General features: G+C 42.4%; 1 protein-coding gene and 1 pseudogene across 4 annotated transcripts in view; both read left to right on the forward strand.

Moving 5' to 3' along the window:
- LOC148030308 (uncharacterized) overlaps nucleotides 1–24,612 on the forward strand; it is a 123,020-nt gene that overhangs the window by 49,656 nt on the left and 48,752 nt on the right. The gene's annotated exons all lie outside the window — the stretch shown is intronic.
- Nucleotides 10,354–23,124, forward strand: LOC148030309 (uncharacterized; annotated as a pseudogene). Its single transcript, XR_015692244.1, has 4 exons — nucleotides 10,354–11,107; nucleotides 11,145–11,644; nucleotides 11,763–12,080; nucleotides 22,921–23,124. The product of XR_015692244.1 is annotated as an uncharacterized LOC148030309 (transcript).

The following is a 24,612-nucleotide window of genomic DNA, read 5'->3' on the forward strand; positions in this document are numbered from 1 at the left end:
GGGCAGCAGGTCGTGGTGTTAGATAGAGTTCATTGCACACTTCATGGGAACCAAAGAAAAAAGAGGAAATAGATGCAGCAGTGGCACACTTTTTTTACCATGACCATATTGCATTCAAATCAGCCAGGTCACCTTATTTTTTTAAATATGGTGACAAAGATTGCGGAATATGGGCCCACATATAAGCCCCCTTCCTCAGAAACTATTAGGACTACATTGCTTCACTAGGAGAAAGTAGCCACAGAGATTGATATTCACAATCAATGGGCAAGAAATGGAGTGACATTGACAATAGATGAATGGAGTGAGACACGCCATAGGTCCATACATGGTGTTGTTGCATATTCTCATGGGGATGTATACTTCATTGGTAGTCATGATCCTTCAGAGACTGGAAAGAGTGCAGATGTATTGGCATCCGAGTGGTGCGACGCAATGCAGGCTGTTGGGGCAGAAAATGTAGTGCAGTTTGTGAACCTACAAACAGGGCAGCAGGAAACATTTTAATGGCAATGTATCCACATATCACCTTTAGTCCATGCATGGCGCATTGCTTGAATAACTTGTTGAAGGATATTGGGGACTTGCCATGGATTGCATCTCTTGTTGCGAAAGGCAACAAGATTATCACATTTATATATAATCATTGGTACTTGCATGCCGAGTTTCGCAAGAGAAGTGACAAAGAACTTCTCAAATACTCTAATACACGATTTGCATATAACTTTCTTATGCTTGGTCCATTGCATTATTGCAAAGTTGCAATTAGGGAGCTATTTGCTAGTGATGAGTGTAAAAATTGGACTGGGGCTTCCACTGCTAGTGTTGTGTTATGTAATGCATATGTCTCTGATAGAGATTTTTGGGATGAGGTGAATCACACCAACCAAATGGTTGATCCTATTATGCACATGTCGAGGCTTGCAGAGATGGCATGGATCCGTGTATTGGGAAGATCTATGAAGGTATGGATCGCATGATTGAGAAGTTGGAGAGTCTAAAACCAAATGCAGACATGTATGAGAAGATCAAGGAGTTATGCCTCAGCAGATGGAATGGGTATGATTCTCCTATGCATGCTACAGCATATGTGCTTGATCCTGAGTTTCAAGGAAAGATGCAAAAAAGAGACCTTGAGATGGTCAAGGCTTGAAACACATTGCTTGCAAGGCTTTATCCTAGTTGTGAAATGCAACACAAAATTAAAAATCACCTGTGTGTGTATCGGCAAATATAAGGGATGTTTGGTATAAAGGATGCACTAGAGGACAAGACAAATATTGGGGCTGCTTTATGGTGGGAGGACTACGGGGCAGAAGCTCCAAAGTTGCAGAGTTTGGCTATTCGTATTCTTAGCCAAACAATTAGCTCTTCTTGTTTAGAGCAACTATGGAGCTCATTCAATCACATTCACTCAAAGAAGAGAAATCGTCTTGGTACAATGAAGACAAATGACTTAGTTCATGTGATCTCCAATCTTCGCTTGCTAGCTCGTACATCAGTTGCAAACAAAGGCTGATTCTTTTATACGTTGGGAAAAAGATGATGACGATGATGATGATGATGATGGTGATAGTGATGGGCAGGATGTTGTTCAACAAGATGAGCATTCAGGCACAGTGGAGCCATCTTTCATGAATCAGAGCACTTACTGGCTAGCCTTTTGGAACTTTAGAGTATTGACTTGGAAATTGGAGCTCTTGTAACTTGGATCTTTATACTTTAAAGTTTAGTACATATTTTGTGTCTTTGCAATGCAGACTTGTTGGACTTATGCAACATTGTTGATTACAATGTTGAATCATGAATGGGACAATCCATTGCGGATTACAATGTTTTGAATCTTTATTATTGTTGAAACTTGATTATTATGTCTCTAATTTCACAAATTATGGTTGATATGATCTCTCTCTCTAGATTCTAAGACTTAAGTGTTGATTCTCTCTCTCTCTCTCTCTCTCTCTATCTATATATATGCCATTCCCTCCGTTCCCATTCCCTAACTTTGGGTGTTTCCCCCGTTTCGGGGGGTTCGGTTCCGCGTACTTGGTAACTATTGTTTGGGATCACATTTGTAACACTTTCTGATTAGTTCTCAGATCAGCAAGTGATCAATTTATGATCAAACTATGCTCAGTTTTCAATGGTTTACAGCTGGTTCCATGGACAGCGGCATGTTAGTAAATGCCATTGATAGTTTCAGCCATGCTTGATACTAAATTAATGTTTTTCTATGGTTGATAGTCAGAATAGTTGAGAAATATGAGTTATGGATGCATCCATTGAGTTCCTAGGAACAATTCTGGACTCATTTTCAATTTTATGTTATGTATATGTTGGTTGGAAATTTTCTACAAGTCTGGGGTTAGGTAGCATGGTTGGACAACAATACACAACGTTGTGACTATGATGCCTTATGGAAATTCCAGTGAAGTATACTTTTCCTTTGGGACAATGCAATGCAATCGAGGACAATTGCAGGGATTTCAAGAAGGGAGGGAGAGGGGGGGCTGTGTCGGTCATGAGAACGTGAAATTTTAATGCTTTAATCTTGCTGATAACATTTGATTAAGTTATTAATGAAATGTGCAAGGTTGTTTAGCATGGCGGTTATCTCATGGTAACAGGCCAAGGACCTTGTGGATGCAATGGGTATCAAATGCAAAAGTTGTGATAAGTTATGCCATCTGGGTTTTGGGGATCAGTTGGTGCCAATTTTGACCCTAGGACAAGTATTTGGCCAATAAGTGTTGGTGGTGACACTAGGGCCTGGCATTGATTAATTAATTAATGCCAGTCTAAAAGTCAACAAAGGTTGGAGACCACTCCAGGTTGCAAATGGCTTAGCCAATTTAATTATGGATGGGCACGTTTAATTTTGGATAGGGCCAAAAGGGCTGAATTTTTCAAGATATTTAATTCTAAAGTTTAATTAAATGGCTCAATAATGCTGAAAAATGGGTTTAGAAGGCTGCTACTTGGTAAAAATGCCCGTGTAAACTAAGGAAACGTTTTTGGGGGCTTGGTCTCAACCATTCACTCAGTTTACAGCTTGGGAGAGGGGGAGAGAGAGCTACTGGTCCATTTTCTGATTAGAGAACAACAATTTGCTGCAAAAGCCATCTGGGGGCCTCAACAAGCAGGGGACAATAGGGAGTCACCTTCCAAAGGCTAGCAATGGCATTGCTAATCAGGTGACAGCATTTTGGAGGTGCGTGGCAATAAGTGATTGCATTAAATACAAGCTGGAGCATGCAACAAGTAGGATTTAGGGTTTTCTCACGAAGAAAATTGGATCTCTCTCTCATCTTGGCTTTCTCTCACCTTCTCCAACCCATTCTTAGGAGATCTCAGCATTTCTCAGCCATTTTGAGTTGATCTCACCAAGATTAAAGCATGAAATAACTACCATGTGCATCACGTGTAAACAACCTTGCACATTTGATTAATAACTTAATCAAATGTTATCAGCAAGATTAAAGCATCTCAAAATTTCACATCCTTATGATATTTTGGGTCCCATAGACCAAACCCTAATTTAGGAGGATCCACTCATCTATAGATAGACTATTAGCCTACCGCTCAACCTCATCTCGTCTCGCAGCTTTCAACCACCATTAGCTCTCTCTCCAGTGGCTGTTCAAACCATCGCAACTGTTACCACATTATCATGAGCACCTAGTGCCCTATCCAATGATACCGCCCTGCTGTCCAATTGGCATCATACAATTTGTATTTACTATAGTGCAAGCTCCATCTACATCAAATCTTCCTCCTACAGCTGTAGCCTAGTCTCCCACTATTACCAATGATTGGCTACCATAATCTTTAGGTGGTTACATTGCTACATTTACCAATTACAGTCCTAGAGATGGCTGCATTTTGGTTTCGAGTCTGCTACCCTTCCACTTTTTGCATCATTTCAACTTTGACTAGTGGCTACAATACTCGAGATCCATCTCTGGTGGATGACACACATTGACACCTCCCTCAACCTGCTCCCATGAGAGCCACCAGTTGCTAAACACCTCTACTTTTGAGCATTCTGTACACTCATTCATTCATTCATTCATTCACTTCAAAGTTCTCTTTCTTCTCTATTTGTGTATGTTTTTACATTTTGCGTTTTGCATTTAGGGTTTGCGTTTATTGCGTTATTGTTTGAATTATTGCGTTTTTTTACATTCTCTGTTTTCTCTGTGTAAACCCTATTATATCCTCAAATGGTATCAAAGCCACTACTCTTCTAAAAGAGTTACCTAAGGCTATTGTGGATTGCTTAGTTTGTTCTTGATTACACTATACATCATGTGCTCATTCACGATGGATCAAACCACTCCATCTTTAGATCTTCTCGTGCTTTCTCAAGCTACTCCTTCAATGGAGACTCTATTGAGGCATTATAGTCTTGATTTGGAGAACAACGCTCTATTTACCAAAGCAGCCTTGGCTTGCGTACGGGTTATCTAAAGACTTTGTTTTGTGCAAAAGGAGCTTAAACTCCTGCAAGTATGCATCCAAGGTCTTCTTTCCCATGTCCAATGCAAATAGCTTGTGGAAGTTCTCAATCAAATTCTTGGACTTGGGACGTAGCTCCACTATCAAGTGTACACCTTCCCCTAAGGTGTACTATGTATCTATCCAATCTACTATGCATCATCTAATTGATGCAAATCAAAATATGCTATCCATTTGGTCAGCCATGAATCCCTGATCGTCTCATGACATTCCCTATTCTCCCCTTTGAGGGTTGAGATTGAAGGAGCAACATGTACATGTTTGTGGGCACAAATGAAAAACAAGTGTGAAGCCCAACGAGTTGATGTTGCATCCATTGACTTGCACCTATGGCATCAACACAAGTGACAAGTCTGCATCTAACATGAAGGAAGGAGATCCTTTGGGGCAATGCCCATTCATATGTTTAGGATGGAGAGAAGTCGAACAAACATCCTCCATGCATTGGAGTTCACTCACAACATGGACCTCAAATGGAGGTGCATAGTGAGAAGCCATGGTGATGGAGGAGAATCATGGTGTAGAGGGATAAGAACAAGAGAGCTAATGAAATGGAGATGATTCTACATCTAACATGAAGGAAGGAGATCCTTTTGGACAATGCCCACTTTTTGACAATGCCCATTCATATGTTTAGGATGGAGAGAAGTCAAACAAACATCCTCCATGCATTGGAGTTCACTCACAACATGGACTTCAAATGGAGGTGCCTAGTGAGAAGCCATGGTGATGGAGGAGAGTCATGCTGTAGAGGGATAAGAACAAGAGAGCAAATGGAATGGGGGGAGAAAGAAAGAAAGAAAGAAAGTTATATTAATGTCTACAAAAGGCCAAGTTGGCCTATGGGACCAAAAGGTTACATACAAAATGTCTGGGAAGTTTTTTGAGTCCCAGTAAAGCTACTATCTAGTGTTATGGTGAACTAGGTGAGTAGGTACAAAATGGTATACAGACTTGATACAATCTAGATGCACTTCGAGTGTAGTGTGGAAGTGCTAATGGAGCGTGGTCATCTTAAGATGTCCTACATGGGCCTGTCTTGCATGGAGAGGTTGAAGTAGTAGGGTAGGGCTCCCTGGTGGTGCTGTAGTATCCGTTGTATTTGTAGGTGATGTCTCCTGTGGGGGCATGGGCTTGCTGGGTGTGGGCGGCGAGCTCTACCTCTCTCTGTAGCTCTATCTAAGATGACTCCTCGGGTTGGGGCCACTGGTCGGTTGGCTACAGTCCTCGTTGTAGAGGGAGTGGCCTAGGGTCTGTAGAACTCTTGGAGGGTGCGTTGTTGTGTGTTCCCGGCTGTTTGGTCCTAGACCCGTAGAAGGTGGTGTTTATGTCGGCATAGCTCCAGGAGGAAGAGCCCGAGGCATCTCTGGTCAGGGAAGTCTAGTGTTTGGGAGAGTGGCTTGAATCCCTCCTTGAAGAGACAATGGAAGCAGCCTCTGATCTCGTAGTACACTAGGTATCTACATATGTAATGTTCTTCTCTTTCTGGCTCCAGTTGATAGAGTTGGCAGATCCTGTTCTTTGGGGGCAGAGAATCCGCTCCGTATCTGCCTGTCTCGATCGGTAGCTAGTGTGATGACGTATGGAGTTGCCCGATGGCACTTCGGACCCCATGGGATAGGTGTATATCCATGTATCTCGGGAGTATAATGAAGCCGTCATGTATGAGGCGTAGGAGATGCTCTCGGTAGAAGGCCATCTTCTTCCCCAGATCCTCAGCCGGTAACACCCATGTCCTGGCTGTGTGTAGCTGAATAATATTTGCCCTGATGATGCGGTTCAGCTCCTCCCGGCTAATCTTCAGATGGGAGCAGTCCAAACTATATTGTAGGGGCAAGAGGTGGTCCATGTGTAGCCCATGCAACTGCAGCCAGGCCTGAGTACGAGCGTACCAGCATTCAGTATCCCCTTGCGATGCGAGTTGTTTGGATGATTCTAGTGCGAGGCAGGAGTGTCTGTGTCGCGGTAGGCTCCAAAGCCTATGTACAAAGGTCACCGTCTGGGATAGGGCCTCTGCCACTATAGGTGGTGCTCCCAATTCTGCCCTCCTTATCTCGTGTGGTACTGATGGTTTAGTCTTGATCAGCCGGGAGATCATCATCACCAGGGGGCGTTCCATCTGCTCCCATCCTTCGTATCTCTTCTCCCCTTCGGGCAATGGCTGATCTTGTGTGGTTCGCCCTGTATGGTAGAGGCTAGACCCCCATATCGGGACTCCATACAAAAGTGCTGGTGTGACCAAGGTATCAAAGAGACTGTCGGGAATAAAGGGCCATCATGCCTTTTATATGTGCACGGGTGTGAACACACCCTTAGGACATTTGTACTTCCATATATATATCTATCTAAAAACCTAAAGAGGTACACTCGTCATTGTATCCACAAGTCGTGCTCACTCTCCTCTCTACTCTGCACTCTCTCTCTCTCTCTGTCTCTTTGCTGTGCGCAACCAATGCGTGTCTCGATCCTCGCGCTCTTGGTCACATCAAACTGGTATCAGAACGGGCAATGAGTGCATGCTTCTCGAGACATCAGGAGTGAGCCGGGTGAGAAGGTGACTGCCAAGGCGACAACTGCTGTTGGATAGCAGGCAGGTGTGACCGGCAGAAAGTGACAGGCGACCTCTCGACAACTAGCAGACTGTAGGCGGTAGCAGACTGATGGGTAGCAAACTGACAGTCGACGAGAGGGTTCTTGTGTCACGCGAAGTTAGATGGGTTGGTGGCGGGCAGGCGAAGGCGACTACCTGCAAGTGACAGGATGGCGCTGACGGACGGGGCAGTTGACAAGAGCCATGCAACCAGGACCAGCACCTGCGACTTGCACACAACGAGGAAGGCCGATGGCACTGCGATCGAACGAAGCGAGCTGATGTCACGCGACGGGCTGGTAACGAGCGACGACCTGCACGGCGGATCAACGGAAAAATTTGTGTGCCATTTGGTCATTTTATGTACATGCGGGTTTAATTCCATGCAATTTGGACATCTAACACTTGAAAAATTTGAGGGTTTTGTTGAAATTGCTCTATTTTGGCAAAATTGGTCTATTTTATGCATGCTAGAGACAGTCCAAATGTATGGTTAATGCTTCGAGCACAAAAATTTTGGGGCTTTTGACCGTGCGTGTCAAATTTTGTGCCTGTGGGTGCATATACAACAGAAATTGCAGCTAAAAATTTGGGACTTCTCATGTAATGTGATGTAGTTGCCCCCGAAACAGCTGTAATCAGTTGTGGAGTGCTGTAGAACAAGGTTTAGTGCTTCCGAAAATTTATCTGCAGATCTGAAATTTCTGCTTCTACATAGTTATTTATTGCTGGTTGGTACTTGTTTGTACCTTCGTCACTTGTGTGTAGTTTGGGCCTGCATTCGCTGAATGTTTTAGTCACATTTGGGCTGAAAATCATGGCTGGCAGGAGTGACAACAGTAATCTCATGCACATTAAGAAGCTTGAAGGAGCACATAATTTTGCAGTTTGGCAAAAACAGTGCTACAATATCCTATTGCAAAAGAAGCAGGCAAAGCCAATTAAGACCAAAGGAGCAAAGCCCGTAGATTTGGAACAGGAAGATTGGGAGGAGTTAAATGAGCTTGCATGCTCAACCATTGAGCTAATGATTTCTGATGCCTTGCTGTTTAACATTGAAGGTTTAGATTCTCCTTATGCTATTTGGACTCGATTGGAAGAACTGTATGCATAGTAGAGTGCCGCAAGCAAAGTGTAATGGCTGAAAAAGCTTATGGATTTGCATATGAAAGAGGGTACAGCAATGTCTACTCACTTGAGTGAGTTTAACTTCATTTTCAGCCAGCTGGTTGCCTTGAAGTTCATGATTGATGAGAAATTTAAGGCTACGTTCTTGCTTAGCACTCTGCCAAAGAGTTGGGATACATTTAGGACTGTTATGAGCAAATCTAATGCGATCCTTTTGTATGCTGATGTAGAGAGTGCTCTACTCATGGGAGAAATGAGTCGGCAAAACAATGCATCCAGTAAGTCTTCCAGTGCTTTGCATACTAGGGGCACATCACAGTAAAAAGGCAAATCTTATAGCAAGGGACGTAGTAAATCACGTGGTAAGGATGTTGAATGCCATCATTGTGGAAAGAAGGGTCACTTTAAACGTGACTACTACAAATGGAAGAAAGAGAAAGGAAAGGGCAAGAAGACAGATGATAGCAAGGAAGAGAAGAAAGAGAGTCAGTCTAAGAAGAGTAGTGCCAAAATTGAAGTAGTGAATGTAGTCACTCATGACAGTGACAATGGGAATGATGTACTCTTTGTCTCTTCACACTTTAGTACGCATGCTTTACTTGCAGATACGGATGATGACATGCATACTTGGATTCTAGATTCAGGTGCTTTCTTTCATGTCACCCCTCATCGTGAGTGGTTTTCCTACTATAGAGGGGGTCGACATGGCATCTTGGGGACAACTATGCATGTGACATTGTAGGTATTGGCAGTGTGCAGTTGCTATTTTAGCATGATTCTGTCTTCATACTTCAGCATGTATAACATGTACCTCAGCTCAAGAAGAGCTTGATTAGTAGAGGACAGCTAGATGACAATGGATTTCATACCACCTTGGGTGCTGGGAAATGGAAGATCTGTAAGGGATCTAGAGTGATTGCCAGAGGTTGTAAAAGTGATACCTTGTATCCTCTCCATGTATCTAGAGTGCGTGACCATGTTGTTGCCGTGATCGAGTAGCCAAGTGTTTCTTTGTGGCATAGTTGGTTGGGACACATGAGTCAAACTGGAATGAATGTGCTTTCTCGTTTGGGTTAGTTGTCTTATGTTCGTTATGCTGATTTTGAGCATTGTGATCATTGTGCTTATGGTAAATATGCACAGACGTCTCATAAGAAGTCTCTTTCACTAAAATCTTCTTCTCTAGAGTTAGTACATTCCGATGTATGTCAGATGCTAGGGTTATTTTTAGGGGGAAAGAGATACTTTGTCACCTTTGTTGATGAGCCTACACGGAAGGTATGGGTTACCCTATTTATAGCAAAGATGAATTGCTTGAAAAGTTTAAAAACCTCTTGGGATTGGTTGAAAATCAGACCGATAGGACACTAAAGTGTCTTTGCTTTGACAATGGTGGGGAATATGTGTCCAAGGCCTTTCAGACATTTTGTGGCAGCAAAGGGATAAACAGGGAGCTCACTGTCCCTCATAATCCACCCCAAAATGGAGTTGCAGAGCATATGAATTGGAACATACAGGATAAGGTTGATACGATGCTGTCTCATGTTGCATTACCCTATGGTTCTTGGGCAGAGGCTGTTATGACAGCCGTACACTTAATTAATTGGTCACCAAATAGGTCTTTGGGGGGGGGGAGGGGAGTTCCCCAAGAAGCATGGTCAGGCAAGCCACCTTCGTATGCACACTTGAAAGTGTTTGGCTGTGAAGCATTTGCGCACATACGTAAGGAAAAATGCAGCAAACTTCAGTCAAAGTCCTGTAAATGTATTTTCATAGGTTATGGTGATGAAGGTGAAATGGGGTATAGACACAATTGCCTTCGTACATCGTAGGGACAGGTTCGTATGGGACGAACCATATGGTACCGTACGGTACGTATTTGCACGACTTTTTTGGCCTATTTGTTCCATGTTGCCTATGCCACTTGGATCCCGCGTCCTGTGTTTTTTGTGCCCTCGCTTTTAGTCCGCTTGCCTGTGTGGTACTTTTTGGGTGGTGGGAAGCCTTGGATACCTTACCCCAGCCCCTTTTCTAGCCATGCACTCCCCTCCCCAGCCCTCTTTGGATTCCTTGTAGGTGGCAGCCCTCTCTTTGATTGTTGACCCCTCTTTGACTATTTGAACTTTGACCCTTTTCTCATCTATAAAAGGTGCTCCTCTCCTCCATGCTTCCACACCAATTCAGCAAGCACTTGTGACTTACCATTCTCATCTTCCTCTCCTTGATCTTGTCACTTGGTTCTTGAATAGACTTGTGATTTGTCATTCTCGAATCTGACCTCCCATCCCCTCTTTTCCGCATCCGATTGAAGCATTTGCCATTCTCAAATCTCATCTCCCAGCCCCTCTATCCCGCACCCTATCAAAGCATTTGCCAGTCTCATCTTCCATCCCCTCTCTCTTACTCTTGCTCTTTCAACTTTACCCCAAGCCTTGGGTCTCTCAAGTCTCCCTCTCAACTTTCAAGAGTCGAGACTCAAGCATCTCTCTCTCTCTCTCTCTCTGGCCTCTTTATCTGTCATCGGCACCATGACTCGTGAGAAGCACGAGGCCTTCAATTTGCATGCGATCCATGTGGAGAGGGACACAAAGAAGTCAAACTCCCACCATTGGACACGCAAGTATTGCGGAAAGTGCTATACAAGTGGTGCAACTCGGCTTCTCCAACAACTGTCCAAGACGGGGGGGCAAGTTTCTGCATGCAAGGAGATCCCTCAAAACGCTACGGAGGAGATTCTCGCCAAGATGAGAGGGGGATCCACAAGAGGAGGAGGAAGTGGCTTATCGGCACCAACTCCCATGTCTACCTTCGAGAAAGCATCCCATGTGGGCGTATCTTCAACCGATGCTGAAGAGGTCTCTACCATTGGTGGTGGGGGCTCCATATCCGCATCTGGCTCCGGTAAAAGACAGAGTGGAGGCTCATGCCATGCCGGAGAGACAATCGTCCCTTTCTCAAGCTCCCGGTCATGTGCGTGGATCGGTTGCCTTTCTTAGAGAAAGGCAGTGACTTGCAGACATTGAAATTGCACGCACGGTGATTGAGTGCAATCTTGCATTCAATGTCCTAAAGAAAGAGCAATGGAAGAAGATGGTAAAAGCCATTGCCAATGTGGGTCCATGTGAAGGATGGACTGGTGTCACATACAACGACATGAGGACGAGAAAAATTGATGAAGAGAAGTAGAGGATTGATAGAGCCCTTGATCCTATTCGGGCCGTATGGATAAAATATGGTTGTTCTATTCTCATTGACGGATGGAGTGATTGTAATAAATGGGGCATCATCAACATACTCGTCTCATGTCCACTCGGTACTTACTTTTTGGGGGCCGTAGATACCGGCAATAGGGGGAGAAAAACGACGGGCGCATTCATCTACCGCCACATTCGACAACCCATCATTGAGGTATACATTGCAATTTGCATTTTAAATTTGTTTTCCTTTCTTTCATTATGATAATATCATGATTCATAATTGAAATTTGATTTATACATAACTTGTAATTTGTAAATTGTGGTTTTAGGTGGGCCCCTCAAATGTGGTGCAAGTTATTACCGACAATGCATCGAATTGTCGAAGCATGGGCCGTTTGCTTGAGGCCGAGTTTTCTACGATTGTGTGGTCTCTATGTGCAAGTCATTGTTTGGACTTGCTCATGGAGGACATTGGGAAGCTTAAGTGGGTGGAGAGGATGGTCCGCAAAGCTACATCAATTGTCACATTCTTCACGGTAAAGGTAAAGGTGCTTGCGATGTATCGTGAGCATAGTACACTGGAGTTGAAAAAGCCTTCTTTAACTCACTTTGCTTACATGTGGTTATTGCTGGAGCGCCTTTATGAGGTGTGGTCCCCCTTTTGCCAGCCGACAGTGATGTCCACTCTATGGAATGAGTGGAATGAACATGAGAAAGAGGAGGCCAAAGCCATGCAGCGCTTGTGCCTTAATGAGCAGTTTGGCAAAAAGTTCGTGTGATTGTCATTGTTGTGACTCCCTTTTATAGGGTGTTACGTATGAGTGATTGTAAGGGATCCACCATGGGCCTTCTCGTTTACTTTTTTAGAGCGGCATTGTTGGAGGCATGTGCTTGTACAGTGATTAGAGAGACACAACGTGCACATCTTTTAGAGATAGGAGAGAGGAGATGGGCGTGGATGCATCAGCCCATCCATGGTTTTACCACATTGGTACATCTGGCCTACAAGTCACCAACAGTCATGGATGATACAGAGTTCCATTCAGACCAGCTTGCTTATTTGACTCGTGTGGTCCCTGCGGATGATCACAATGCAGTGCTAGAGGAGCTAGAATGCTATGCAGATCAGAGAGGGCATGTGGCTTTTGCTTCTCCCACTTGTTGGAGGAGAGAGTCACTTGTGAAGCCTTTATTTTGGTGGCAAAACTTTGGATATGCACTGGAGACCCTTCAGTCCTTAGCCATGAGGCTCCTTACCAGGATTGCTCTTGGGGCGCATGTGAGAGAAACTGGAGTGCCTATTCTCTCATTCATATAAAGATTCGCAATCGGCTTAGCACACGATAGTTAGAGCAGCTAGTCTATTGCCGCACTAACTTACGCATGATGAGGGTTTTGATGAGTATGGGTAATCCGACGCAGGTAAAGTTTAAACACTTAACCATAACATTTAAAATTTGTTGTTTTAACTTTTAAACTTCGAACTTTGAAGTTTAAACTTTATACTTTAGCATTTACAATGATCAATCTTACGTGCATCATTGCATTGTGTAGGTGAATGTTGATATATTCAGGTTGACCGGCGACACTCTTTCGAGTATACATAAGGAGGTGGACGAGGAGGAGGAGACGATTTTTGCAGAGCTCTATAGAGAGCTTATAGCAGTAGATACTCGTGACACTCCCAGTCAGCGTGCTCGTGGGCGAGGAGTTCGAGTAGATGGTAGCAGGGGCATGGTCATTCGACACCGTTCATCATCGAGGAGGGGTGGTTCGAGTGGCTTGCATACATATGTAAGGCGGGGATCTAGTAGCTCATATCTTATGCGGCCATAGTTGCACTTGTACGTAGTACGAACTGGTTCGTACCGTACCGTACCGTACGAATTTGTACAAAAAACAAGCTTTAAAAAATAAATAAATAAATAAATATATAAATAATGCGTGGTTGTTGTTGTTGGTGGTGGTTTGGGTTGTTGACTGTTGTTGTTGTGGTGGTGGTGGTGATTTTGCAGCCTTGATCAATCAACCAAGAAAGGGGGGTGGAAGCTTGATTAGACTCCTCATACATGTTTTGTTATGATTTATCCTAGAGCCAAATGCCATACATAAGGTATTCAAGCGGTTCCAAACGTTTCTAATTGATGTTCCATCATTTTTCACAATATGTTAGTATCATCAATAAATAAATTCAGCACCATTTGAGAATCATCGAGTAGCTTAATCCTATTGATTTTACCTTTGTTCACAGCTCATTTTGCACCACCCAATCCAAAGCATTAGTATACATTGCTAATAAAACTAGGCTAGAGAATAGCTTGGCCTAATGTAGCTTCTAAGAGTACACGAATTAGTGAATGTACCATTGGTAGCTACTTTAGCCTTAGCAATGCCAAACAAAACCATAATAAAATTCATAAATCTTTTACCAAAACCTTTGGTGGTTTGTTTGGTAACTGTTGGTCTCATAGGTCATTTTGGCCTCTTGTAGACGTTAATAAAGCATCTCATGTTATATCTCTCTCTCTCTCTCTCTCTCTCTCTCTCTCTCTCTCTCTCTCTCTCGCCTCTCCCTCTCTCTCAACCTTCTCTCTCAAGCATACATGCCTCTTATTTGTATGATCATTCATATATGATGTATCCACTCCTATGTATGCACTTGTAAGTTGTAGCGCATGTTGCGCATGCGGCATATGCCATAGAGGTTTTGGCGTGTTACCCTCAAGTATTCATCTTATATACTCCAATAGCATTGCTATTTAGACTTTAAACATTTGTTCTATCATCTATAGTTTAAAATAATAAGGTTAAAATTTTTGTTCGTACTAATATCGTACCGTATCTTATAAAATCTTAAGGTACCATTTAGTACCGTATTTTATCGTACCGTACCGCACCGTACTTTTCGTATTTGACAACCATGTCTGTGCCTCATGATGACATCCCCCCCTTGCCTACACAGCCGCCACCTAGGGAGCCATCATTTGATGATGATGGTAATCTCATCAGTGAGGATGAGTATGAGTGTGTCTCATCATTGGATGCCGAGGAGTCATCTTTAGACTCTCTTGATGAGCACTCAGATGGTTCTGATGATGATGTTGATTATGATAGTGATGCCTCATCATAGTTTCATGTGACTTAGGTCTTTTTTTTTTTTGGTATCAGATATACTAGACTGTAGTTGTATCGCATGTTTTGCATAGCCCATGCAACCACGATGGTCACCCTCATGTATTCACCTTATTCTATAATGAAATGGCTATTTCCAGTTTAAACATGTATTCTATGTTCTATCATTTAATGATTTATGATTTTTGTTATTTAAAAAATTATCTTATTTTTTTTCGTACTAATATCGTACTGTATCTTATAAAATCATAAGGTACCAATTAGTACCGTTTTTTATCGTACTGTACTGTATCGTACATTTCGTAGCTGACAACTATGGATATAGATTATGGGATCCCGAGAAAAGAAAAGTAGTACACAGCAATGATGTTATCTTCTGGGAAGATCGCATGCACAAACAGCCCGAAAGATCAGAGGAAGTTCGTAGGGTTGTATTCCAGGAAGAAATAGCTTTTGGATAGCAAATGTGTCCGTTGTACAACAGCAAATACCTGCTATAAATGAACCTGCAAATGCAGAAAATAATGTTGGAAATGATCAGCTAGCCATTGCCCATAAGGATGAGCCACTGGATGTGCAGGAACAAAGAGGAAAACAAGCTAAAAATGGAAATTTGTAGGCTCAATAGCCAGCAAACAATGATCATTGGGTTAGGAGATCGTCTAGGGCTACTAGACAACGTGATAGATTCGTTCCTGGTACAAAGAATGTGGCTGATTATGTCATGTTGACAGACTGTGGTGAACTGTCTTGCTTCAAGGAAGGAATGGACAGGCAGGACAACAAGAAATGGTATAAATCCATGTTGTGAAAGATGGAATCTCTTGAGAAAAATGGCACTTGGGACTTGGTGCAGTTGCCTAAAGGACAAAAAACCCTTTCATGTAAATGGGTTTATAAGATGAAGGTGGCTTCTGGTTTCTTGTCAAAGTACAAAGCAAGATTGGTTGCGAAGGGGTACAAGCGGGAACATGAAGTTGACTTTGATGAAATCTTTTCTCCTGTAGTCAAGATGACTACATTGAGAACCGTTTTGGACTGTGTTGCAGCTGAAGATACGAAGCTCATATAGATGGATGTAAAGATTGCATTCTTACATGGTGATCTGTATGAAGACATATATGCCACAGCCTAAAGGTTTGTGGCAAAAGGGAAAGAGAAGATGATATGTACTCAAAAGGAGTTTATTTGGGCTGAAACAAGCACTAAGAGAATGGTATCATAAGTTTGATACATTTATGCAATCTCAAGGTTTTCATAGAAGTTAAGTGGATCACTGGTTGTACACCAAGAAAGCAGCAGATGGCAGCCTGATTATCTTGGTTCTGTATATTGATGAATTGCTGGTAGGGATACTCATGCCTTGGACTCACTGAAGCAAAGTCTTCATGGAAAATTTTGACATGAAGGATATTGGTGATGCAAATCACATTCTTGGCATGCAAATACTCAGAGATAGGTCAAAAGGATTACTCTATCTATCTCAGCAAGAGTATACCTCCAAGGTTATGCAACATTTCAATATGGAGGGGGGAAAAACATATGGGGTTCCATTGCCTCCATATGTGAAACTAAGTGCAGAGAACAGCCCTACATGTGATGATGAGAAGGCTGAAATGGCCAAGATACCATATGCTTCAGGTGTTGGTAGTTTGATGTATGCTATGGTTGCTACAGGTCTTGACATTTCCTTTGCAGTGGGAGTGGTTAGCAGATACATGGCAAACCTTGGTAAAAGGCATTGGAAAGTAGTTAAAGGTATGATGAGATACGCCAAAGACACAAAGGATTTGTGCATCTGCTTTGGAAAGCAAAAGGCATCTGTTGTTGGCCTTACGATGCAGACTATGCTGGTCATGTGGATTGCAGAAAGTCCACTTCTGGGTATGTGCATACCTTCATAGGAGGAGCAGTCTCTTGGATCTCCAAGCTACAAAAGTGTGTTGCATTGTCTACTATAGAGGCAGACTATATGGCTGAGGAATGCAAGGGGGCTTTATGGCTTTCAAGTTTGGTGGGAGAGCTTGGCATTATAGAGTTACCTGTTCTCCATTGTAATAGTTAGAGTTCTATCATACTAGCATGGAATCCCGTCTTTTATGCAAAGAGGAAGCACATACATGTGAAGTATTACTTCATTAGAGATATACTTGACAGCAAGAGCATTAAGCTTGTCAAAGTGCATACAGATGATAATCTTGCAGATCTTTTCACGAAGGGTCTTCTAACAAAGTGGTTTGCTCATTGTCGATAGATGATGGCAGTTGGACAGGTATATGTATTTCAGCTTTGTAAATATCTAGACTTAGCTGATTCTTTTCTTCTCTTAAGGCACATTGTCTTTAGGTGGGAGGTTGTTGGAAATAAAGGGCCATCGTGCCTTTTATATGTGCACGAGTGTGAACACACCCTTAGCACATTTGTACGTTCATATATATCTATCTAAAAACCTAAAGAGGTACACTCGTCATTGTACCGAATACCCATCATGTCGTGCTCACTCTTCTTTCTACTGCTCTCTACTCTGTGCTCTGAGAGAGCATTGCGTGTCTCGATCGTCGCGCTCTCTTTCATAACAACAGCAGCCCACCTCTACCAACTTCCCCTCACAGAATGCGAGTTGTAGAGTGTAGGAATGGGGCCATCATGAATATGGCACGCTACATGTTGTTCACAATAGAGCTCCTTGAGTGGCTTTGCATCGAGGCTATTAACACCTTGGGATAGATCCTTAATCGGTACCCGACCATAGTTTCTATCACACGGGGATGTGAAATTTTGAGGTGCTCTAATCTCGTTGATAACATTTGACGAAGACATTAATCAAATGTGCAAGGTCTTTTATTACATGTGATGCACATGGCAGTTATTTCATGGTAATAGGCCAAGGACCACGAGGATGTAATGGGCATCAAAGGAAAAAATTGTAATAAGTGATGCTTGATAGGTGCTAGGTGGTATCTGGTGTCAAATTTTGGCCTAAACCAATTGATTGGCCACTAATGTTGGTGGTTACATTAGAGACTAGGTATTAATTAATTAATTAATGCCGATCTAAGGGCTAATAACTGCTTAGGGATACTTGGAAGACAAATCGGCCTAGCCAATTTAATTATCGATTGGTGAAATTAAAATTTTAAGCACTAGAATAATCATTAAATTAATTTTTGGAATTAATATTCTGAAAGTTAATTTAATAAGCTAGATAATGTTGGAAAATGGGATTAGAAGGCTACAACTTAGTAAAACTTGCCTATGCAAGTGGGAAAAATATTTTTAGGGCTGGTGAAGTCTATTCTAGCCATTGTTAAAGACAAGGAGACCGTTAGAGAGTAAGGAGAGACTGTTGATGTGATTTACAGTCCTCGGGGATTAGTTCTACAACAAGTGACAACAATTTGGAGCCCTTCAGGAGTAGATGAAAGCAGCCCAAGGTTCTTAGTGATAGCATACAAGAGGGGGCAGTAGGCTTTTTGGTGGTCCTAAGCCATAGGTGATAGGTTTTGTGGCTGCTGGAGCAAGGCAGCCATAGTTTTTCAATGTTTTTCATGATGAGGCTTTGAAATTTCTCTCTCTATATCATTCTCTCAGATTTGCTATCCATTTCTCAAGTTATCTCAGCATTTTCCAGTAGTTTGAGCTATTAGAGGAAGAGATTTTAGTCAATCTTTGCTGTAAACCCTAATTTACAGCAAAAATTGGGGTTTTGATAGCTGCCTCGGGATGTGTGCTCAGAATTGAGGACCTAGGACTTAAATTCCAGCAGCTGAAATTGAGGAATTTTAGGGAGATTCAAGAGGCCAGCTAGCCAATATTAAATTTGGGGCTGAATTTGTCTTTCAAGGAACAGGGTGAAGGCCAATCCTTGAGTAAACCAAGGGGAAAATTGGTTGGAGGCTTGGTGGTTAGTTTTGATATCTAGATGTGCTTGGATTAGTGGAGGAGATCAGAGGATCTTAGTTTGTACTCGTTCCATTTGCAATATAAGATAAAGAAATACCACAAGGGGCACGAGTTTTGGTGCCAAAAGGGTGTTCAATGTCCGAGATTGTTAAGGTAAATTGTGCGTTTCAATTTATGTTTAGTTGTTGATTGTTGTAACGAGTGCTTAATTCCTATCCGAGGAGGAAGGCTGGTTTGAGCCCCACCTTAGAGGATTCCGTATGAGTATTCTTTGGCTCTCGGCTTATAGTTTCCATTTTAGAGTATTTGGAAGTCGTGCTTACATGCACACCCTTGATAACAAAATAGAAAAGCTCTCTCCCAAGCTGATCTCTTTATTTTTGTAGAATACTCCTTCGAAGCAAAAGCCTATCGTCTGTTCGGTTCTCGAACAAACAAGTTGATTGCTAGGAGAGATGTAGTGTTTGATGAGAGGAACATTGCACAGTCTTCTATACCAGATTTTGTGCCCTTTCCTCACATTGTTCCTACTGAGATAATGTCTTTTGAGTTGGGTGTACTACCTGCTCTTGATCCACCCACAGATTCTTTACCTTTGAGGCCCTCTATGTGAGACCCGTACCTTAGTGGTATGAGCAGACCATGCGGAATTCGGAAGTCCTTCCACTAGATTTCACTTCGAAGGGCCCTAGAAGATCTGCCTAGCTTGCACCTAAGGCTTCCTTTGCCTCATTGTTTATAGTTGATTATATAGCGCATTTTGAGCTAGATAGTTGGCAGGAGTCTCTTCATCATCCCTAATGGCGATGAGAGACCATGGAAAATGAGCTTGAGAGTATTGATCGAAATGAGACTTGGACCTTGGTGGATTATTTGAACAACATGAAAGTCATTGGAACAAAGTTAATTTTTAGGACCAAGCTAAAAGCTAATGGGACTTTGGACAAATATAAGGCTCGCCTTGTGGTGCAAGGGTTTCGGTAGAAGTAAAGTATTGATTATGAAGAGATGTTTGCTTCTATAGCATAGTTGACTTCCTTTTGTCTGTTGGTTGCGCTTGGCGCTCACCATGGTTGGCTGATCTATCAGACGGACACCAAAAGTGTCTTTAATGGTTATTTAGAGGAGGAAGTCTATGTGGTGAAGTCTCCCAGATTTTCTTTTGTTGATCGGAAGGGTAAGGTCTTTCGCTTGCGAAAGTTCTCTATGAGCTGAAGCAAGTACCGCAGTCTTGGTACCAGGGGATGGATGAGTTCCTTAGAACTCATGGATATCATTCTTCCCCTTATGATCCAAACTTATATGTTCGTACTACTTTAGAGGGGATTAGCTACATCTTGGTGTATGTAGATAATTTACTTATCATCAGCTTTGATTTTGCGGCCATAGCAGCGATAAAGACCTAGCTTTTGCTCTACTTTTGAGGTGACAGATTTCGTTTGTCATACCGTGGACGTGGCATGTGGGGGTCCACTTGTACTTGACCAGAGAGTAGGTTGAGCTAGGCACTATATGCCTAGAGTTTGTGCCTTCTTACTACAACTTTCCAAACATATTGACCAAGGTTAGTCGGCCGGTGTTGTAGTATCTATTAGGTAGGATCTGCTTGGGTACACCCTCCTCTACTTCGTCAGATTGACAGGGAGGGGGTGCTTCCCTCTAGCTTAGCCTTTTAGTTTGAGAGGGGGCGGCTTATTGTTCTCTCGATAGTGACAGTGATGATGCTTAGAGATTTTGATTCCGTCATTGTATTTATTAGACATTTTGAACATTGTATCTTCATCTACAGTGTCAGGATTACATGATTGTAAAAGGGTACTTGGAAAGTGAATAATTCATTTGTGAGGACATTGTTCAAGTGGCACCATTGCATAGCACTTTACATGAACATGATCACACATGCATTGCGTCTTACATAACTCTAGTGCATTGGCATTCTGTTTTGTAAACATTCATCTGCATACATTTATCTCTTTTTAGTCTTTCTAGGTGTAAACTCTGAATCCACCATATTTTGGCATTGCACATGGTAGTTTCCAAGGTAGTCTCCCTTGCTTGCTTAGCCTTCTTAGCTTGCTTTTCACACATCTTTTTTGCCTCTTCACATACCCCCATGTTTGTTGCACATTTCCCTAGCCTATTATTTCGTCATCGACACCTAGTAGTGGTAGGGATAGCTTGCTTATTTTATGAAAGGCTTTTGAGACTGGTTACTTGTTTTCGGTTCGTTACTTAATTGACCGCCACCTCCCCTTTGTGAAACAATGATTATCAAACAACCAAAATAAAAAAGTCCATTGTGGTTTCATTTGCCTTTGCAGGACTTGGTAGGCCACTGGGGAGTTGACGTGCACCCTTTGTCCGATGCCATGGGCTTTTTGGGGTGACCACTTGGACTCCCTTGGTAAGATAACCATTGCCTTTGTAGTCTCGGTAGGCCACAGGGCAGCCATTGTGCACTCTTTGTCCGGTGCCCTAATTGCTTTTGAATGGGATGACTTGGGGTAAAAATATATAAAAACAAAAACATTCAAAATTTGGGTTAGGCTTATTTTTTACTTAGTTTTTGGGCCAAGAGGGGACGTTGAGCTAAAATAAGCATTCCATGTTGAATTATTTTTGCTTAGTTTTTGGGCTAAGAGGAAATGTTGAGCTAAAATAAGCATTCCATGTAATTAATTAAATCCCTAATTTGGTGTGCCATTCGAGAGAGTTTTAAAACAGTGCGCGGTATGAGATTCTGAAACTTTCTATAAATAGGCGTCCTACCATCCATTTAGCCTTAATCTCGTTTTTGCAAGTTTTAGGACTTGTATCTCTGCTACCCACACCCCATTAGTGGAGGACATCATGATTAGAGCTTCACCTTGCTGTATGCTACTATTTGGTGCCTCATTCCAACGTCCATCTCTGCCTATTGGCTGTCGCCATCATCTCGAGCTATCGCCTAGGCCTTTGGAGTTGCGTTTGCTGCTGTCATCACGTGTTGGAGCTGTTCCCATCACTCTCCTGTTGTCGCCTTATTATCTGGCATCTATGTTTGGTGTTTTCTCTCTCTTCTGCCTATCTCCTAGCTCTTGGTGGCTTTGTTTGCACTCATTTGCTGTCGCGTAGCTTTTCTTTCTTATCAGGTACCTACGTTTTTGGTCTGTCTCTCTCCTCACTGCATGTCTGCATAAGATCCACCCTTTTGTGGGCTGTGTTTATTGGTGTTCGACTCTTAGAGGGTGCCTTTGCTTGCGTTTTGAGATCCACAAGGAGTGTGACACACTCTCCTGCTTAGTATCTTTGCTTTAGTCCTCGAGACACAAGAGTTAAGGGTAGAGTTTTCATTCCTACACGGCTTGTTTGCTGCATGTGTATTGTGTATTCAATATTTAGTCATTTATTTAGATTCTATGTGTTCAATGTCTTTGTGTTACCCTAAGTCTTACAGTGTTCTTCTGACTTTATACTTTGTCGTACATTGTAGTTTATGTTTCTACATTAGGGTATTTTGTTTACATTCCTAGCTTGCTTTGCTCATCTACTTTGCTTTCTGTACTTCTTTTTTATCTCTCCACATACTCACCATAGATGCTTCCCACACATAGGCTACTTTCTTCTTCATCGACACCTACTTATGGTTGGGAGGCAGGTTTGTTTTGTGAAGGTCTTGGGGTTGACCATCCTTATCTCCCTTTGGGGCATTGTTACTCGATCGATCAAAAACTTTTTGAAAGCTCACACTTAATGATAAATCTTTTGAAAACCAAAACAAAATCCCTTTACAAAAACATTTAAAAAAACAAAAAAAGAGATAGTTCATTGTGTATCCATCAACCTTTTCCGGACTTAGTAGGCCACTAAGCAATTTATTAGCACCCTTTGTCTGATGCTCTATCCTCTTTGGGGTGACACTTGGGCTCCTTGGGTAAGATAACTATCGCCTTTGTAGTCTTGGTGGGTCATTGGGCAGTTGACATGCACCCTTTGCATGATAACTTGGCTACTTTGGGATGACTCTTGGGAAAAGAAAAGAAAATGAGATTGGGCTTGTTTACAGCTCCTTTCTGGTTTGAGTTTTGGGCTTGAGAGGGGGTGTTGAGCTAAATTACCATTAGCTTTAATTATACAACGCCAAAACTCAACTTAATTAAGGAATTTTAACTGTTCTTTTAGGTTGGAGCAATTCGAGATAGTTTCAAAATCCCACATGCAAACTCTAATTTGGGAGGCCCCAAACTTTCTATAAATAGATAGCTTGCCCTCCCATTTAGCCCAATCTCGTTTTGGTTGGTTTCAAGTGCTCTACTTTTCTTGCTCACATCCCATTCACGGAGGACATCTCAGCCGAAGCTGCCCAACATTGTCTTTACCCATCCGGCGCCTATTTTGAGCCTCTATCTTGCAGTTTGTGCCTTATTCCATTGTTTCTTGCTATGGCCAACCTTCGAGAGGCAGCATTTGCAGCTGGTGGCAGTGTATGGTTGCATTTACATCATTGGTGACGTGCCATCAGCTAGTGACCACATTGTGGGCTGTGTTTATCGTCTTGCTGCTGCGTTTGACCCCAAACTGCTACGTTTACATCATTGCGGTGCTGTTTGGCGTGTTGCTTTGTTCCTGGAGGATGTGTTTGCAGTTCTCTATCTCCTCGCTGCTCCATCCGACTAAGATCCGGCATCTACTACTGCATTTGTGGCTGACTGATGTCTCAGAGGCTGCCTTGCTGCATATGAGGATTCGTTAGGAGTACACTATGAGATCAACTTCAGGGAAACTTTAGAGTAGCAGGAACCGTCTTTGAACTAAAACTACTTGCACCGAGTGTTGGATGACCCGAAGATTTCATGTATATGCACTTTAAGCCTTCATCACACCACTTTACCTGAGATTTCGAAGAACCAAGCTGCCAATGTTTGAAGTGGCTTGGGCCCTTGTCCACAAACAAGCATAGATATTATTATTGTGCTGCCAAATACCATAGGAAAAACCTTGACACTGTTCCCTATTCAAAACATGAACAACACCTTGCTAATAGCAATCCGAATCTTGACAGCCAAGAGGCACAGAACCAGTTCAATCTATTCTCTTTGTGGCTTATACAAGTGCTGTTGCATTCTTGTCAGCTCCTTTTCAGTTTGCCCAAAAATGCTCCACAATGTTGTCTGTTTGTGGTTAGTTTGATCCTTCCATTTTGTGGCCAGGCACTTTTAGTCCAGCTGGATATTTGAGTCCACAGTCAGAGTTTTCTATATGTAGGACCCTCTTGCTCTCTCTTTGTTGCCCTTTGGTCCAGACACCATGTGGTGATCTATTCCCCTCTGATCAATGCCCTCACTATGCCTACACAGTGGCATGTGCAATGGCTTCCCTTGTTTCATCATCTGTTTGAGTTCAGCTTTCATTTTTACTCAGTATTTATCTTTTGCTTGCATGTTCCTTTGCGCTTCCATTTTGACATGATAACAGAGCCATGGCATGAGCCTTGGACATGGCATCTTTGCCATACATGGCATCAAAGGTGGACCTTCTCCTGTATCATCTATTTCATAGCAAGGACTCACAATACAGAGAGCCTTGAACATTAGGACTGCTAGGATGCCCAGGCTACTTGGATGCAGACCACCACACCAATATAACGCATCATTTGCTCAAATTCTGGCATGACATCATAGAAATGTGGAGAGATTATAGAGCCTATAGTTTGGCAGAGTAGGTATAAGAGCCCCCCTCATCCTGTGTCCCAGTATGATTTATAACATCCTGTCTGTTAGTGGTAGATCAGTTATTATGCATCATGATATTATTCTTGTAGCGTGCTGGATAGGGACTATGTTGCATGCATCTAAGTATAATAGTAGATTATATTGCAAAATTAATATTCAAGGCATAAACTTGTTGTATGTCGGCTTTTCCCATATGCTATAAACACCAAATGTGCATCTTTTTCCTAAAAATTATGTTACCTTACTATTGGGCCTTGATTTTTAGGAATTGTATGTTCTGATCCACCATGCTTTGACAGATTTGATTTTATTTACAAGTTTCACCACTGTATTTGTTGTTTCATTTAGAACTTGATTGCATGTGCTGTTTTTCAAGTTAACATTTAGTTTGCTTAACCTTTGAACTACCTCAGCGTATATTGACTTCCAGTAC

Source organism: Lygodium microphyllum, chromosome 10 (genome assembly GCF_053477565.2).
Source record: "Lygodium microphyllum isolate KBCC chromosome 10, Lygodium_microphyllum_v1.1.10, whole genome shotgun sequence".
Taxonomy (NCBI): Eukaryota; Viridiplantae; Streptophyta; class Polypodiopsida; order Schizaeales; family Lygodiaceae; genus Lygodium; species Lygodium microphyllum.